Here is a 20,624-nt window from a genome sequence, read left to right on the forward strand (position 1 = left end):
TAGCTCATTCAAGCATTAAATCATATCATTAAATCAAGATCATTAGCAATGTCAATTATGAGGTGAGGAGGCCTGGGGTTCAATCACCATTCCAATTCATTTTAAATGTGTTTAGTAGGGTGGAGGTCAGAGTTCTAAAGCAGCCCACTCAAGAACTTCTACTCCAACACATGTAAACCATACCTCCATAGAGCTTGCTTTATGCACAGGAACAGGTTTGTGTCTCCTAGTTCAATTAAAGGGAAAATGGAATCCAAATGTGATTGCTTACTCTATTCTTTGTGGTAATGGGTGATGGGGTGAAAAGTCAGGTGTCCCAACACTTTAGTACATTTTGATGTATTTTTTTACATATTTTGTACATTGTTAAAAACAAATAAAAATTTGATTAATTAAATTTAATTAAAAAGAGCATGCAGAGAATCTACAAAATGGCCAGGACTAGAAAACGGCTGAGAGGAAATAAGTCAGTTTTTATAAAATTTAAGGACTGTCCTTGCTTTGGCAGTGAACAGATCAATGATAGCATCAGTAGACATCCAGTAATTTTCTCAGCAAGACTATTAATTGCAGTGATTTATCTACATTTCACAAAGACTAAGGAAACCAGACAGTAATATAACCAGTATTAGCTGGAATCTACTGAGATAATCCTCCGATAAGCTTCTTTTATCATGAGAAAGCAGATATTTCTTCTTTTACTAGAGAATGTCTGTAATAATGGTGCTTGACCTTAAAGAACACAACAGTGTTACATTGATTAAATAAGGTTATTGATTAAGATTGATTATATTGACTAAATTAAACACCAAAATAAAAGGAGAGTAAATCCACCTCACAGCTCTGGATAAAGGGGCCAGGTAAAAAATATGCACAACTAATAATGTCAAGTCAAGTCAAGGTTATTTCTATAGCGCTTTTCAAAACGGACATTGTCTCATAGCAGCTTTACAGAATTTTAAAGTTAAGGTAAGCAATGTGTATTTATCCCTGATGAGCAGCCATGGTTTCCTTAGATGTTATAAGGAAAAAACCTTGAGGGGAACCAGACTCAAAAGGGGAACCCATCCTCATTTGGGTGACATCAAGAGTGTGATTATAGTCTTTAAACAATACAGAACACTGGAGAGTGAGAACTAACATAAGCACTGAAGTGTAAGATTATAAGTAATGTTCTTTTTACAGTCTTATAAAGTCATTGCGGTTATAAAACTAGGAGCTACTGAGCAACTCATAAAATAGCTAAAAATTTGTGATCATCACAGATCCAACACCAGCTTCTCCATGCCATAGCCTTTAAACACTCTGTCAAAACTCCACACATGAAGTGGGATCCAGTTGGCACTGGTATGTCTCTGGGTGTTACGGGAAGTTTGCGAGTTCCGCATCTATTTCTTTAAAGGTCCATAATCTTCATGAGGTGGGACGTGACTGGAGCTGGCCAAACCTCAGGATGCCTCGGGATGGGGAGAGAAAGAGAAGCAGTGGAGAGAAATTAGCGTAGCTGCAGTTCATGATATTAACAGCACAAGTTGATAATGTGCATTTGATCAGATGTACTGGAGCAAAAGTTTATGATATGTGACATATGTTATGTGTAGGCTTTGCTAAAAAGATACGTTTTTAATCTGTAATTAAACTGGGAGAGTGTGTCTGAGCCCCGAACACTGTCAGGAAGACTATTCCAAAGTTTAGCTAAATGTGAGAATGCTCTACCGCCTTTAGTGGACTTTTTAGTGGCTATTCTAAGAACTACTTGAAGCCCAGAGTTTTGAGATCTCAAGGAGCGTGACAGATTGTAGCATGTTAAAAGACTGGATAGATACATGGGAGCTAAACCATTTAGTGTTTTATAAATAAGAAGCAGTAGTTTGTAGTCTATTCGAAATTTAACAGGTAGCCAGTGTAGGAACGATAAGATTGGGGTTATATGATCATATTTCCTTGACCTTGTGAGAACTCTGGCTGACGCATTCTGAACTAACTGAAGCTTGTTTATTAATAATGCAGGACATCCACCTAGTAATGCATTACAATTGTCTATTCTAGAGGTCATGCACGCATGGATGAGCTTCTCTGTATCAGATATAGATAACGTTTCTTAGCTTAGAAATATTTCTAACGTGAAAGAAGCCTGTTTTTGTAACTTGGTTGATATGATTTTTAAAAGACAAGTTGCTGTCTAAAATAACTCCCAGGTCTTTTACCGTTGAACTAGTAGTTACAGAACATCCATCTGAATGCAGGTTGAAATGCTGGAGCTTCTGTGTGCGCTCTTCAGCCAGGTCGACTTGTTGGCGCAGTAGGTAGCACGTCAATCTCATAATCTGAAAGTTGTGAGTTCCATCCTCACACGAGGCAAGTTTCTTTTTGAAATCTTCATCACTGCTAGTGGCTCTACAGGCAGACAAACTGCAACAAAAATAAAGTAAAACAGCTACAAGTGTTTCGTCTCATCGACACAAACAATTATATACTGCTTGTGTTGATTCAACTGGCAGGCAATGGCAGATTCCGAGTTCTTGATTACAAGGGGTTTCTCTTACAATCAAAGCGCACAGTCCAGTGGTGCAGCAATTGTTCTACAAAAGATTTTAAAATATCTTATATAAAACAAATATACATTCATGGGTCCATGAGCAAACAATCGAGATCAATTGCTCCTACCACTAAGGAAAGTGGTGCCTAATGTTTGTTAGTTGCAGCACTGCTTTGTTATTGCTGGAAGAGTAGGACCCTCAGATCAATTGCTGACAACAGTTGTGTGTTGCATGCTAATTTCAACAGAATTTTAGTGGCTTGTTGAGACTATGATCAGATATTAGATAGAACGTTTTCACTGCTATGGCATGGCTATTGTTTGTCGATATGTATCTTAACTATATTTGTATTTAATCATATTTTCTGTTGAGGACCTTAGAAAGTCTCAAATTGATGGTAGGACTAGCATTAAGACAAAAATCGAATTCATGCTTCTGCCTTATTAGCTGTTAGCTCGAATGAATATGTCCATGCACTTTTTTCCCCCTAAATCTAAGAGCGAAGAATTTCCATTCAACAGCTGGCTGAGCATTTGCTATGTGGCAGAAGGAGCTGTGGCTTAGTTGGTTAAAGTTCTTGTCTAGTAAACAGGACATCCGGTGTTTGATTCCCAGCAGTGCCTGACAGTGCGTAGGGGCTCTGTGGCGCAATGGATAGCGCATTGGACTTCTAGATTCAGCGGTAAAGCTATTTAAAGAGTCGTTGTGCTTTTCCACTTGTCTTGCTAGTAACTTTAATTTTACACCAGGCAGATTGAAGATGCATATCGCATGTGACATGTCTGTGCTTCTCGTCCTAACCCGAAATTCTTTGTTGGACGCGGATTTTAAAACAATCTCCTCTTGTTCCACATGGTTCTACTCATTTGACCAAAATGTTGCTGTAGCCTAATCAGATGTTCCAACAAATATTCCTGACACAGAATTATTTCATACTTCGCGCTCACACATCCAAAGCTCACACTAATGTTCTGATTAGCAAAGATTAGGAACATCGGCACAACCATTTAGAGACTGCTTGTGTTGATTCAACTGCCAGGCAATGGTAGATTCTGAGGTGTTGATTACATGGGTATGTCTTAAATCCAAAGTGAACAGTCCAATGGTATAGTAATTGTTCTAAATATAATTTAAAATATCTTATATTAAACCAATACAACATGCATGGGTCCAAGAGCAAACAATCTATTTCAGCTGAATACCACTTAGGACATTGGTGCCTTATGTTGGTCAGTTGCAGCTCCCCTTTGTTATTGCTGTAAGCGTGCTACCATAGCCATAAAAACTGCAATGAAAATCAAGTAAATTGGGTTTAACTGCGCTGTGATTTCTACACAAACATTTGATCATACTGTTTGTGGTGGTTTAACTCCCAAGAAATTTCAGATTCTTAGGTTTGTAATAACACGGATATGTCTTAGAGTCAGTTTGGACAGTATATTGGCACAGTAGTTGGCCTAAACCAGGTCAAACATCTTTTTACACTAAAGAAAAAAGTAGGTAGCACATTTATCTCATAATCTGAACGTTGTGAGTTCGATCTTGGCAAACGCGCTTTTGTTATCGTTTTGCCTTATTAGCAGTTATCTTGAATGCTAATTGCCACATATACGGTCACTGTCGTTTAATCAACTCTCCACCAGAGTGCGCTATGACTACTAAGACTGTGTCTTATTGGACTGCAGTTCCCAGATGCTTTATAAATAATTGGAGCACTTTTGAGGGCAAGGCTGGCCTGTTAGGGCAGGACGGTATCCATCCCACTCGGGAAGGTGCTGCTCTCATATCTTGTAGTATAGGTCATAGTCTCAGAACAGCACTAGTTAACAAGTGACCACCCAGAGCCAGACAGGCTAAACCGACTGTCTGCTGGCTGCACAGATTCGTCACTCAGGATCCATTATATTCAGACTGTGTCTGTCCCCCGAGCAAAACCAAAATTTGGGAATTCTCAGAAAGTCTGTTTAAGTAACCTGATTAACATTAAATTAAATAGAAATGAACGCACAGCCAGCACCTCTGATCTAAAGATAGGATTGTTGAATATTCGATCTCTCACGTCAAAAGCGTTTACTATAAACAAAATTATTACCGGCCAGGAATTTAAAATAATGTGTTTGACAGATACGTGAATTAAACCGAATAAATATGTAGCATTAAATGAAGCGAGTTCTCCTGGGTATAGTTACATACACCAACCCCGTCTAAATGGCAGAGGAGGCAGAGTGGCAGCTATTTATAATAATAATCTAAGCGTCACACAAAAGACTAAACAGAAATGTAAAACATTTGAAGTTCTTTACACCAACATAAAATATTCAGTGTCCAAAAGCAGGTCCAGTCAGTCAATTACGCTAATTATTATTTATAGACCCCCAGGACCCTACTCTGATTTTCTCATAGAATTTGCAGATTTCATCACAAATGTAGCTACTTCTTTAGACAAAGCATTAATTGTTAGTGACTTTAATATTCATTTTGATAATCAGGAAGACTCCTTAAGAGCAGCAGTTATGTCCATTCTAGATTCAGTTGGATTTAATCAGAATGTTATAGGACCCACTCATAGTGGTGGACACACTCTTGATTTGTTGTTAACATTTGGATTAAAAATAAAAAATTTAGTTATAATTCCACAGTCCGAAGCTATTTCAGACCATTATCTCATCTCTTTTAAAATCTGCCTCAGTCATTGCATTACTACCTCACCACGTTACTGTGTTAAGCGTACTTTTACGTCAGTTACAGCAGGGCGTTTTATTAATAATCTTCCAGAAATTACGATATTAAATAGATCTCTGTCTGACCCCGCAGAGCTCGAGTGGGCCACTGAATACCTAGAATCAACGTTACGTTATACTCTAGATGATGTAGCCCCCCTTAAGACCAAAATGATCAGGGACAAAAAAAATACCACAGTGGTATAATGATCATATGCGCACCTTAAAACAGACCACTCAGAAATTAGAATGTAAATGGCATCAAACAAAATTAACAGTATTTCAAATAGCATGGAAGGAGAGCCTCCTAAATTATAGAAAATCTCTTAGTGCTGCTAGATTAGCATATTTCTCCACCCTTTAGAAAATAACAAGCATAATCCTAGATTTTTATTCAGCACGGTAGCAAAATTAACAGGAAATAAAAGCACTGCACTAATGATGCACATGCACACCATCATTAGGTAATAATGATTTCATGAACTTTTTTAATAATTAAGTTGAAAACATCAGGCAAGGAATCCAGACGGTTAATATAAATCCAAATTATTTTACAAGTAACCCTGTAGACAGCAGTGTAATTATAACAGACAATCAACTACAAAGCTTCACTCCTATTCATGAGAATGACTTAATTTCATTAATTTCCTCATCTAAATCATCAACCTGCATTCTCAATCCCTTGCCTACAAGTTTCTTCAAACAGATAATTCCAGAGGTAATTGAACCTGTTTTAAAAATAATAAACTCTTCCATTAGCACTGGTTATGTACCTAAATCCTTCAAACTGGCAGTTATCAACCCCCTAATTAAGAAACCTGACCTTGACCTATGTCAGCTCTCCAACTACAGGCCAATATCAAATCTCTCCTATATATCCAAAATTTATGGTTGTAGCACAGCAGTTATGCTCACATCTGCTTATGAATAACATTTATCAGTCAGGATTTAGACCTCATAATAGCACAGAGACGGCGCTAGTTAAGGTGGTAAATGACTTGCTATTGGCCTCTGATCAGGGTTTTGTCTCTTTACTTGTTCCTTTTGACCTTAGTGCAGCTTTTGACACCACTGATCACACTATACTGCTTGCTAGACTTGAGAACGTTGTCGGAATAAAGGGAATCGCTCTCTCTTGGCTCAGGTCTTATTTGACTAATCGCTATCAGTCTGTTGATGTAAATGGTGAGTTCTCCACACTCTCTGAGGTAATGTTTGGTGTTCCTCAAGAATCTGTCTTAGGCCCACTGCTTTTCTCTTTATACACTGGCGTTCAAAATTAGAGAACAATTTATAAACAATTGAACAATTCTGAAATAATGTCATCTTCACTGCTCAACAGTTGGAGTTTTTGTCCTGTCTATACCATGCTACCAGAACACCTTTTCCACAAATTAACTAAGGCATTTAAAAAAAACATTATTTTGCAGAAAAAACACTGATCAAAATTAAAGAACAACAATGACTGTAGCATGGAAAAAGATAACAACAAAAATTTCTGAAGGTTACAACAGTCAGCAATTAGTAGGAAGTGTACAGGCCTCTGCACTGAATGACTTCAGCACATCAGCCACAGGACAGCACTAGTCTCTCACACTGTTTTGGTGTGATTTTGGTCCACTCTTCTTCCAGTCTCCTCCACAGTTCGGTGACTGTAGTGGGTTTCTTGGCCATAACTTTGTCGCCAAGGATTTTCCAAAGGTTATCTATTGGGTTGAAAACAGGACTCTGGGCAGGCCATGTCATTATTTCAATGTTTTCAGTTTCAAGGAACTGCTTCACCCGTTTTGCTGTGTGACATGGAGCGTTGTCCTGCACGAACACTGCGGGCTGATTGGGTGATGAACGCAGGGAAGGAACCATATGTTGTTGAAGAAGGTTCTGATAAACATTTGCATTCACTCTGCCATGTAGCTGTATAATAGGCCCAACTCCTGCTGCAGAAAACATGCCCCAAACCATGACACTTCCTCCTCCACTTTTCACTGACTTCTTTACACACTTTGGGTTCAGTCTTTCTCTAGTTTGTCGCCGAACATAATGTTTCCAATCGGACCCAAATCATTTAAACTTGCTTTCATCACTGAAGTGAACTTTGGACCAGTTCTCCTCTGTCCACACAACATGCTTAGTCTAGCCTTTTGATTCTTTCTGCTAATGAGAGGTTTGGTCACTGCAGAGTGGGCTTTCAGTCCAAATGCTCTTAAACGTCGAGACACTGTATGACGAGACAGATCCTTACCCTGTTCAGCGCTGAACTGGTGATCAATTCCAGCTGCAGTGTGGAAACAATTGCCCATTGAGATCCTCTGCAGTATCCTGTCCTCTCTTGTATTTGTGGGTGAAATTATACATAAACATAGTATTCGCTTCCATTGCTATGCTGATGATACACAGTTGTATATTTCAGCAAAGCCAGATGAGAGAGATCAGCTTAACAATGTTGAGGGGTGTTTAAAGGACATTAGACAGTGGATGCTTGATAACTTTCTTCTGCTCAATTCAGATAAGACGGAAGTACTTTTACTAGGACCACATGCAGCTAGAAGCAAACTTTCCGATTACGTAGCATCTATGAATGGTGTTTCTGTTTCAGCATGTACAGCAGTCAAAGATCTTGGTGTGATTATTGACCCTAGTCTTTCCTTTGAGGCTCATGTAAATAATATTACCAGGATCGCCTTTTCACCTTAGAAATATTGCTAAAATTAGAAATATGATGTCGTTACAGGATGCAAAATTTGTTCATGCTTTTGTTACATCTAGATTAGACTACTGTAACACTTTACTGTCTCGGTGTGCGAGTAAGTGCATAAACAAGCTTCAGTTAGTTCAGAATGCAGCAGCAAGAGTCTTCACTAGATCTAGAAAATATGAGCACATCACTCCTGTTTTAATCACTTTACACTGGCTCCCAATCAAATCTCGTTCTCTCTCTCTCTCTCTCTCTCTCTCTCTCTCTCTCTCTCTCTCTCTCTCCTGAGGTTCCAGTGACCAATGTTCCTGCCCTTATTCCCCCCGTGGATCTTCCCACTTCATCCAGGCCTGCCTCTGGATAGTGTTCTCTTCAACTGGAGGCCACACTGTGCAGCTTGGGACGGTTTACCATCAACGCCTTGGGTGGTTCCAAGAAATTCCAGGGTAAGAACAGGCGCTTTGAGGATGGATTGGACTGTAATTAATGTCAACAGTCTGCTACATTGACTCAGGACTACTTTTCACTTCTGATCATCATCACTGTAGCGTCTGGCACAGATCATTTAGATTTCATGTCCCAGGCATTCCTTTTAACCTATGACATCTTCACCTCAATCAAAAGTTGAAACTTTTATTGGGGGTGATATTTTCGTAAAGTGTCCCACTCCCCCTTCCAAAGACACACCCACACACAACTGGCTCCAGAAGGTCTGGATCCTACCACAAGACGAGATAACCCTATGCAGGTTCTCTGTTTGACCGCATAGAGACCTCGACCATAAAACACCCACACATACACATGCACCCACACACACAGATACAATAAAGCATTACTTTTTCTAATTAAACAAAATGAATAAGATGCTCCACATCCCACGACATTAACCTATACTTGTATGTATCTCCTTTATTGTTTATAGTTGTACGCTAAAGATTCTATTAATGTAACTCTATTAATGTGTCTCTTCTATTAAGGCTTAATTAACTTAAAATGATCTGTTCTTTACTTTCCTGACAAGGGTGCATTTCATTTGATCAGAATACGACATTGTACTAACATCCATTATACGTTAATTACTGGTCCCAGCACGTTAATGTATACCTGTTCTAATGCTGTATGTCCTTTTAAGGCCTGATGTCAGAATTGATACAAAATTATCTGCTCTTCAGTTTCCTAATGAAAGTGCATTTTGTTCTGTGTTTTCATTTTTTTTATCAGAACATAATGTCGTAGTAACAATAGTTACACTTTGACTACTGATCTATGTATGTAATGTACCGCTGCCATTATGCCGTCAATCCTCTCATGTTTAGTATCCAAATGACCACAAAATTATCTGTACCTTACTTTTTTAAACAATGGTACATTTTATTGGATCACGAAAGTCACCATACCGTCTTAATACACTTCCGATAAAACTTTAAAGTTTTATAGTCCAAACCATGCCCACAGACACATGAAACAAAGGGATGTTTTTCCCTCCAAAATCTCAACCCTTAGTATTGGCCATTCCCCCAAAGATGGGTGGAGTTCGAGACCTTTAAAATGTCACAAACACCACCAATCGTTGGTCAGACGTACGAAACAGCTTGGAAATGACTCCCTCTTCCTTCAAGATCTTCCGGCAAGCTTCACTTCCAAGAACAACCACTGCTCTGATCTTCAGGAGTACCTGGAAGAACATCTGATCCCACCCTAACTGGCTCTCCAAAGATTTCTTTGTCGCATCCGGACTCTTGTGCAACAAGCCAATGCAAGTAACCGTTTCCTTTACCAAAGAATTTAGATGCGTATTTTAAGTCTTAGTGAATCTTAAGGTGAATTTAAATTCCTGTGACGATTTCCCAGTTAGGGTGTGCTTAATTTTGAAGCTTAAGCATTTCCATCCCTCCTTTTTCCTTTCTCTCTTTCTTCTTTTTCCTTTCTCTTCCTCCTTTCCTAGTTTTAACCTTTGTTTATTTTATTTTTGTTTTCTTTATTTCTTTTGTTTGTTCGTGTAGCTAGTTCTATGTGTGTTTGTCTCATTTATTAAACGCCATATTTTTCACAAGTGATTGTCTCAGTACGTTCGCAAATACAAAGTTCCTGCAATATCCGGTCTGAACTACATGCTCTTTTAATTTATTTTTACGGTATAAAGTAAAAGGGGGTTACCCTTGTACCCGAAACTGCTGTTGATCTGCAACACCTGAGCCGGGAACAGCTTGATGACAACCTGAGTGCGGTGATGTCCCACAATCCTATCCTACGCAGGACTATAGCCACAAGGAGCTGGCCAAGATCCTCAGATTACTGACCTACAACCTCATCGCCCAGGCAAAAATGGAGGAGGCTCAGAGGAACCTGGCACAGGCTCATGACCAGCTAGACCAAATCATGGCAGAGACTCAGAGCCAACGAGAAACGGCAGATGGAAAGGATGCAGAGCTGCAGGCGGAAGTAAAAGGACTACAACAGGCCCTGACTGATCTCCGCGCAGAGAGCAGCAGGAAAAGGACACTAGTGAGGAACTCCAACAAGCCAAGGCTCTTTTGATAAGAGCAGAGACTGAACTTAAAGAAAGAGTTGCCAAAGCTAAGGCATACGAAGGGCATCTGCAAAGTGCCCGGGAGGAAATCAATGCCCTGTATCAAGAAAGAACTCACTTAAAAGACAAACTTGACACAGCTCACAGGGAGCTAAAACACGCATATAGATTACAAAGTGACTCTGAAAAAGAACTTGGAATTTCCCTTAACCAGTGGACTAATATCTCCAAAACAAGAATTAACATTTCAAAAGGGGGGCGAAGGACCCCGACTCAAGACCTCCCCAGGGTGGGAGACTTTTCAAGAAACCCTGCTTTCCGGGCACAGTGTGGCCCCTAAGGAATTGGAAAAACTGGCTAGAAACATCCCTACTTTCACGCCAGACCCTGCAGGAGGCTATGACATACATGCCTACCTACAAGACATTGACTTTTATTTACAGACTGTAGCCAATGTTACTACACGAGATCAACTCTACCTCCTCAGGATCACTTCCAGCCGCGAGGTGCGGAGCTTCCTGGATCGGCAGCCAGACAAGATCAAAGCAGATTATCAGCAGCTTCAAAAGGCCCTGATTAAGGAGTTCTCTGACCCAGAGTCAGAGCAAGGACTGTTAACTGCTCTGGACCTAAAACAGAGCAGGCATGAAACCACACAAGCCTATTACAACAGGTTCCGACAGGCCTACTTCGGAGCCCGAAATGAGCCAGGAATGGAGGAAGATTTCAACTTCAAAACTTTGTTCCTCAGAAACCTGCACCCTGCTGTGAGTCATCACCTGGGGGTCCTGGTCTGCCCACGGGGAATGTCCATCCAGCAGCTGCGAGACTTAGCCCGAAAAACCTATACCAAGCAAAGGACTGTACCCGAAAAAAAATGTAAAAGGGGCAGCCATCTATTCTGTCTCCGAGCAGTGCTCAGAACTGGCACTAGAGGGCACCCAGAAACGCTATCGTGACAAACCTGTCCAACAAGTGTCACGACGCTTTCCAATCAACAGAGAACCACAGGGTCACGGCGGCACCCATCCCAAATACCAAGCTGGACGCCCCGGGAGATCCTGGGACAGACCACGACCACCACTCAGCCCAAAGGACGGAGCCACCTGGGAAGGATCTAAATGGCCCAAAGGAAACTGGCACTCGCCAACACAAGCATCAGGTTTCGACTGGAAACAGCAAAAACCCCTGCAGCATGCGCCAGATAAACCGAAATGTGGACTACCAATAACACAAGACCCAGAAAACACATCAGAAACAGCAGAGATTTTGAGAATTTTAAAGGAAATCATCCAAGAAAAACGCCACAGGAAGGACAAGGAGGACAAATCAGATCGATTATGACTAAGCCGGAAACCTGACCTGAACACTCACGACATGTCCTCGCAAACCGAACCACCAGAGGCCGCCAACATCCAACACCAAACCTCCAGCCAGAACCCCAAGATCCCCGAGAGTGCTGTTTTAATGGTCTGCCTCCCCGATGAGCCACATGAATCCAGTTCTGATTGCCTGTCAGTCACTACACCTGCCCCAGGGCCAAGGCTACTAGGGAACCTGCTTGAAAGAGGAATGGCCAAAAAGCTGTACCTAGCCATCACATTAGAGAATGAGCTGAGACTAGAAGCTCTTGTGGACACTGGTGCAGATCTGACTTTAATGTTGACCCAACTCTTTTACAGACTGCAGGTGGAAGCTAAGCAACAGAATCGAACCCTTAAAACGCAAAAGTGTGCATTAAATGTGCAATCTTACAGCCAAAATGAAGTCAAGCTTGAACAGATAGCTTCCATTCACCTGACCATCGGCTCTATGAGTGTAGTGCACCTTGTGTACATCTCTCCAGTGGACACCTACCATCTGCTCATTGGAAAGGACCTTCTAGACCGTTTTGAACCACTGTTGGATTTTAAACAGTTGAAACTCTGGGCTCAAGTGCGAGAACCTCTACCCCCTCGGTCACCGAAAGCATCCAAGACAGACTGCCAAGCCACAAAGGTCATGGGCAATCATACCACCAGCCGAGAAGGCAACTTGACCCGAGAGCAAAGTTCAAGGTCATTGCTCTGTGCTTTCCAGCTAACTAAAGACTCATACTGTCCCCGGGCCATGGGAGGCCTACAGCTTGCTGATGCTGCAACGACGGACGTTATAATAGCACTATGGGCCGAGAACTCAGCAATCAGTCTCAGACTGTTCAACACCCTCAGAATGCACACAGCAAGCATCCCCTGGGCCAATAAGCGCACATGATTTCCTTTGGTTTCCTGCCCGGCCACCATGGTAACAGCTAATGGCATTTGCGCCCTGAACATAAAGTGGAATGGCAGGTGCATGACTCACTACTTCCTGATCCTGCCAGACCCTCCACACAATGTCTACATTGGAGCAGATATTTTAATCCGTCTCAGGGCCCATGTGGATACAATCAATGAGGTGGTGTGGGCCCCAGTAACACAACAGCCCCCCATGACTCAGATCAACCCTGAAAACCTCATATCAGGGCAAACCATCCCAGAGGTCTGCACCCTAATCAGCGAACAAGAGACTGTAATACCTGCTTACACCAAGGGTGTTGCGGTTCGACTCAACCTGAAGTGCGGTCAAGCCTTAAGCCACTCGCTAGGCTTCTACCAACCTTCACCCGAGAGTGAGGAACTGGGCCTTACCTTGGAAGCTACACCTCTGGTTGAAGTGACATCCCGAGCAGTTCACATCTTATTCAATAATTGCACAGCAATTATGGACATCCGGGTGCCTAAAGCATACCGCCTGGGCTGGCTAGTGAGCTATGGCTACCATAACTTCGAACTCACCTTACCAATAATCGGTCCCATCCCAGACGAAATGATCCCAGAAGAAAGCACCGATCAGGCCGTGCTGACAGCACCGATCAAAATGATCACCATTGTCTCAGTCATGCCGGTCGTCCAAGATCAAGTGTGCAAAACAGAGCTAACCGAAGATCACCACCTCTCTGTGTACAAGGTCTCCAACAGCCCCAATTGCGAGACGGACAATGCTACTGCACCGCTAATAGCACATGAAACAAATGGATTAACAACAGAAGAGCCGTACCCGGGATTTGAGGCACAGGTGCAACAAATTCTGAAGGATGCCGATGCCATCCAAGATGAGGGAGACCGGCACAGACTATGTCAAGTCCTGTATAAATATAAGGAATCATTTGCAAAGGACTCTTTAGACTGTGGCCTAACCAAACTACACGTGATGCGTATCCCCACGCACCCACAAGCTCCACCCACCTTTGTCAAACAATACAAGATCCCCCTTACGAACCTGTGCAGGAGATCATCAGCTCCATGCTCAAAAAGCTTGTCATCCGTCTGTGCAACAGCACCTACTCAGCCCCCATATGGCCTGTCCTAAAAAACAAACGGCAAGTGGCGACCGACCATCCACTATAGGAAACTGAACAAGCAGGGTGCCATTGTCACGTTGGCCCATGACCCAGCTAGAACAAGAAATACCGAGAATTAAGGGAGCCACAATCTTCTCCACGCTTGATGTGGCCTCAGGATTTTGGACTATACCAGTGCATCCCGACATCCCGCAGGGGCCAAAATCGCCCTCCACAAGGGACAATGGTGCAAAAACAAAGTCAACTATGTGGGTCTGCTCATTGGACCACAGGGCATCGAGCCACAAACCAACCGCATCCAAGCAATTCAAAACATCAAGCCACCTACCAACGTCTCAGAACTCCGAAGTTCCCTAGGCGTATGCAACTATTCTCGACAGTTCATTGAGGACTACTCGGACATTGCACGCCCTCTTAGAGCACTCCTAAAGAAAGATTCCCCCTTCGCCTGGACAGACGCCCAGCAAAATGCCATGAACGAACTGAAGAAACACCTGTGCACCGCCCCATGCCTGGCTTACCCAGATCCACAAAGGGAGTTCTACCTGGAGGCTGGATTTTCCAGCCACTGCCTGAGTGCTGGACTTTACCAGCGGCATGACCAGGACAAAAGGGTAGTCGCATACGCCAGCAAGACACTCTTGCCACCAGAGTGCAAATACTCGGACTGTGAAAAAGCCCTGCTCTGTACTGTATGGGCCATTCAGAGATTTTCTAACTACATTGGCGCCCAGAAAGTGATCATGGAAACCTGCCACCAGCCTGTCACATTTCTTAACAGCCAACGCATTCGCGATGGTGCGGTCACCAATGCCCGCCGCCACATGGCTAATGGCCCTCCAAGGGCGCAACGTGAAAGCACGATATGCCCAAAACCACAAGTCAGCACTGGGCAATGGCCTGGCAGCATGCCAAAGCTGCTCGGACGACACACTGACTGTGACTGCAGATATGGAAAGGCCTCAATCGCAGCCACCCACCTGTCACAAGTACTTTGAAACCAATGTGTGCCAAGACATGCCCACAGCTTATGTTGATGGATGCTCCTATAACCACGAGGGCAACCTTAAAGCGGGTGCAGGCGTCCTCTGGGTGAACAACAAACCATGCCAACCACAACACTTCAAGCTGGGACCCCAGTCCTCATAATATGCAGAGATAGCAGCTGTACTCATAGCCCTACAGATAGCATCGGCCCACAACATCAGAGACCTGCTCATTTGCACAGACTCCAACTATGCCAGACTTAGCTTCACATGCCACCTCCCAGGGTGGAAGAAAAACGGCTTCAAGACAGCAAACAACAAACAAGTTAAACACCAACACTTGTTCCAGGCATGTGAGGACATCACATGATATGACACATCTACTGAAAGAAGGTGAAAGGTCACTCAAGGCAACCAGGCACAGACAAAAACCTTAATGACCAAACAGATGCCCTCGCAAAGGCAGGTGCTCTACACGGCGAGTTGTGGTCACCACCAACCCGACCACACAAACCTACTGTCACAGCCATAACCCGCAACCACCGAACTCAATCAACCACACTTCCCACCTCACAACCACTTGCGCTTGATCCACAAATCTCCACAAATGACATCGCTGACATGCAGTCGTCTGATGCCACTATACAGACCATCCTTCACCACCTCTCTAGCCCCTCCGACCACCCTGTCACAGCTGTTAATCTGGCCGCTTCCCCAGCCCTAAAACGGCTACATGATGTCAAACCCATGCTGCGCGTGATAGACGGCATTTTATGGTATGCCCTTGATGACCACACTGCGCCAAAGCTTGTGGTGCCACAGTGCCAAAGGGGGGTCATATTAATGTATGCCCATGACGCACCATTTGCCGGACATCATGGCACAAGAGCCACTTATGAGACACTGAAACAAGTGGTATACTGGCCTGGCATGCAGCAAGATGTGACAGAGTATGTTAAAGGATGCCTTATGTGCTGTCAATTCCAACCAGCAAACCCAAACTACCGAGCCCGACTGCAACGCAGAGGAGTCACATTTCCGTGGTCAGACCTCCAAATTGACAGGGGAAGGACCCCTTCCCAGGTCAACAAGGGGCAACAAATACTTCATCACAGTCGTGTGTCAGTTCACCAAGTTGGTGGAGTGCCTCCCAGCACCCAACGTTACTGCCCAAACCACCGCCTATCTTCTGATGAATTGTATTTTCTCCCGGTTTGGGCTACCGCTAAGAGTCAATTCCGACAGGGGCACCCATTTCACGGCCGAGGTCATGCAGCAGATTTGGAAGCTACTGGGGGTGCAAGCAAAACTTCACATCAGTCACCAACCTATCTCCTCGGGTCAAGTGGAACGAACTAATCGGACGGTGGTCGGCATGTTAAGGAAATATGTGTCTGCCAATCAAAAGGACTGGGATATGAAACTTCCTCTGGTGCTCATGGCCATCAGGGCAACACCACAGGAGTCAACCGGTATCTCTCCTTTCGAACTAATGACTGGACGACAGATGACATTGCCACTGCACCTGCTTTACCAACCCGGAGACTCCAACCTTATCACAGCTTATACCACCCGTCAATACCTCGAAGAACTGCACAAGCACCTGAGATCCACCTTTTCATTTGCCCAACAACACCTCCAAAAGAGTGCTGAAGGTCAAAAGGCATATTACGACCGTAAAGCATCACACGAGGAACTGAACGTGGGCGATAAGGTCTGGTACTACTGCTTCACCCAGCCGACTCAAACTGCCTCTCATCGGCGATCAAAGAAATTCCTGCCGCATTGGACCGGACCGCACCAGATTGTAGACAAACTCTCTCCAGTTGCTTACCGAATCAGGCTAAACCGGGGACAGAAAGAACCAGTTCTCAAATGGGTCCATCGCAATCAGATCAAGAGACACATGGCCATAAGCAGGGAAAGACCGGCTGGGGCTATTGCAAACTAGGCCTAACTACTAATTTCACGATGAAAAACATATCCTGACCAATCCTGACCCCCGAAATGTCTACCGAACGCAGTATCCGCAGACAGCCCCACACTACAGATGGGCAGGGGCTTGATGGACTGAGAATGCACTTGCTCATGCTGAGGCTGATATCAAACACATGCTCAGTTGCAGAAGATGACTGTCACTCAGGCAAAGCTAAATAGGTACAACCGACGGAATAAATGGTTCCTGGGGGCCTTGCTGGGAACTGCGGCCGCAATGGGCACTCTTTTCAACCTGGGTCTGTCCAGCGTAAACTCCGTTAGCCTGTCGACCCTGAGACAGCATGTGAGAGAGATCCAGAACGAGATACCCCAGTTGAGAGAACAACTCTCTCTACAAGGGCAAACCCTCCAGACTATAGGCAAGTCATTAAAAGGCACCTTAGTGGTTCTCAACACCCACAGCGTCCTGTTGAACCAAACTCTGAACTCCATAAAACAGCTATACTCAATCCTACAAAATGACGTGGCCCAAACCCAGCTGGTCACCGCACTGATGTCAGACATGCTGCGAGAAGTAAGCTCCTCCATCGACAGCCTAGCCATGGGCAGGATCCCTCCATACCTGGTGCCCATAAGCCTGGTACAAGCTGCATTGTCCTCCACTTCCACCCATTCACTGATTCCCTTCAAGCCCATCTCGCCTACGCACTGGGAGGATCCATCCTACTTCATATCGACCTGGACCAGGGTGAGATGGCCTTCCTCCTAAACTTACCAATCATAGAATCGGACAACATTTATTGTCTCAAAGATGTTGTCAATGTCGGTTTTTGGAAAGGAAACACCCACATCAAGGTGCACACCCCAGAGGTGGTAGCCTACCATGACAGCAATCCACAGTTGTATCTGGCCCCGAACCTGAGCATGTGTACCCGGACCAAGGACATTCATTATCTCTGCCCAAGTAAGCTGTTCCTCAGGGTCAACACTGAAGGAATCTGCGGGCTGCAACCCATGCAACAGGACACCCGCTGCCCGGCTGAAGCCAAGCCACGCAGCCAGGTCACAGACACGCAAGCAGAGATTGTTGGAGATAAATGGCTCGTCAACACGCCCATCCGTACCGCCACATTAACCTACGACAAGCATGACACTGCCACCCGTGTGAGCCTACCCAACCAGAATATGTGGATTCAAGTGCCCAAGGGTGCCATCCTCCACCTCGGGGACCTTGCTCTGTTCCACCTCCCCAGTGAAGAGTATCAATCAGAGGTGGAAATCACAGACATTTTCAAAAATCACAATCTCACCCTGGGCCCTGAATTAGAATTGAGAATTGAGGAAGGGGGAGGCAAATGATCGACATCACCCCAGTCGACACGGCCCTCTAAGCATTGTCTCGGCTGCCAATCCCAACTAACTTCTCCGTCGCCCGAGCCTGGACTGCCGCTGACACAGCACTCTGCATCTCCACAATCAACGGGTATGCACTGAGCCTCGGCCTCGCCCTACTTCTGTTCAAAAAAATCAATGGAATACAAAGATCCATGAACAGGTGCACAGCTGCTCTTCCCCGTGTTTTCAACCACAACCCTATGCCTGAGGAACCCAGGGCTGAGGGAAGCTAAGAGTCAACATTACCCGACCACCACGATTCACCTGTTTTTTTTTTTGTTGTTGTTGTTATTTTGTTCCTTTCCCTGACCATCATGATCTACCTACCAGCCGACCTTCATAACTGTTGGATGACGAAGTCTCCCTTCATCAGAAACTTCACATCCAAAAGGGGGGATATGTAGCGTCTGGCACAGATCATTTAGATTTCATGTCCCAGGCATTCCTTTTAACCTATGACATCTTCACCTCAATCAAAAGTTGAAACTTTTATTGGGGGTGATATATCGTAAAGTGTCCCACTCCCCCTTCCAAAGACACGAATCCTCTAATCCTAAAACACACACCCACACACAACTGGCTCCAGAAGGTCTGGATCCTACCACAAGACGAGATAACCCCATGCAGGTTCTCTGTTTGACCGCATAGAGACCTCGACCATAAAACACCCACACATACACATGCACACATACATGCACACACTGATACAATAAAGCATTTCTTTTTCTAATTAAACAAAATGAATAAGATGCTCCACATCCCACGACATTAACCTATACTTGTATGTATCTCCTTTATTGTTTATAGTTGTACGCTAAAGATCCTATTAATGTAACTCTATTAATGTGTCTCTTCTATTAAGGCTTAATTGACTTAAAATGATCTGTTCTTTACTTTCCTGACAAGGGTGCATTTCATTTGATCAGAATACGACATTGTACTAACATCCATTATACGTTAATTACTGGTCCCAGCACGTTAATGTATACCTGTTCTAATGCTGTATGTCCTTTTAAGGCCTGATGTCAGAATTTATACAAAATTATCTGCTCTTCACTTTCCTAATGAAAGTGCATTTTGTTCTGTGTTTTCATTTTTTTTTATCAGAACATAATGTCGTAGTAACATTAGTTACACTTTGACTACTGATCTATGTATGTAATGTACCGCTGCCATTATGCCGTCAATCCTCTCGTGTTTATTATCCAAATGACCACAAAATTATCTGTAACTTACTTTTCAAACAATGGTACATTTTATTGGATCACGAAAGTCACCATACCGTCTTAATACACTTCCGATAAAACTTTAAAGTTTTATAGTCCAAACCATGCCCACAGACACATGAAACAAAGGGATGTTTTTCCCTCCAAAATCTCAACCTTTAGTATTGGCCGTTCTCCCAAAGATGGGTGGAGTTCGAGACCTTTAAAATGTCACAAACACCACCAATCTTTGGTCAGACGTACGAAACAGCTTGGAAACGACTCCCTCTTCCTTCAAGCTTCACTTCCAAGAACAACCACTGCTCTGATCTTCAGAAGAACCTGGAAGAACATCTGACCCCACCCTAACTGGCTCTCCAAAGATTTCTTTGTCGCATCAAGACTCTTGTGCAACAAGCCAATGCAAGTAACCGTTTCCTTTACCAACGAATTTAGATGCGTATTTTAAGTCTTAGTGAATCTTAAGGTGAATTTAAATTCCTGTGACAATTTCCCAGTTAGGGTGTGCTTAATTTTGAAGCTTAAGCATTTCCATCCCTCCTTTTTCCTTTCTCTCTTTCTTCTTTTTCCTTTCTCTTCCCCCTTAATTTACGGTATAAAGTAAAAGGGGGTTACGTCTTTCTTGGCCAGGGAGATACCTCTTTTATAGAATTAATATAAAATTATACTGTCTGTTTGGCAGACAAACAGACAAATAAGTGTAATGTTAATTCCATTACCGTCAATTCAACTTAACTTAAATATTTATAATTACTATAAATATTTACCTTTCTTTGCGAGCTAAATTCGCTACATCACTGTACCCCGCAATATGGTATATCTGCTATAAATGGACTTTTGGTGCAACCCAGATGAGGATGGGTTCCCTTTTGAGTCTGGTTCCTCTCAAGGTTTCTTCCTTATGCCATCTCGGGGAGTTTTTCCTTGCCACAGTCGCCACCGGCTTGCTCATCAGGGACAAACTTACTTCCCTGCAGGAACAGTGGTCACTGGAAACTCAGGAGCACTTTTAACTTGACCGAGAGAGAGAGAGATAAAGAAAGAGAGAGAGAGAGAGAGAGAGAGAGAGAGAGAGAGAGAGAGAGAGAGAGAGAAAAGAGGGGTGACAGGAAGAGAAGGATATGGATTATTATGTGTCTTTATTGTTGTATGAGAGTTAATATCACTGTTCAGTTTGGACTCTGGCAAGACTCGCTATGGCAGCATAACTTA

This window comes from Silurus meridionalis, chromosome 3, assembly GCF_014805685.1.
Source record: "Silurus meridionalis isolate SWU-2019-XX chromosome 3, ASM1480568v1, whole genome shotgun sequence".
Lineage (NCBI taxonomy): Eukaryota > Metazoa > Chordata > Actinopteri > Siluriformes > Siluridae > Silurus > Silurus meridionalis.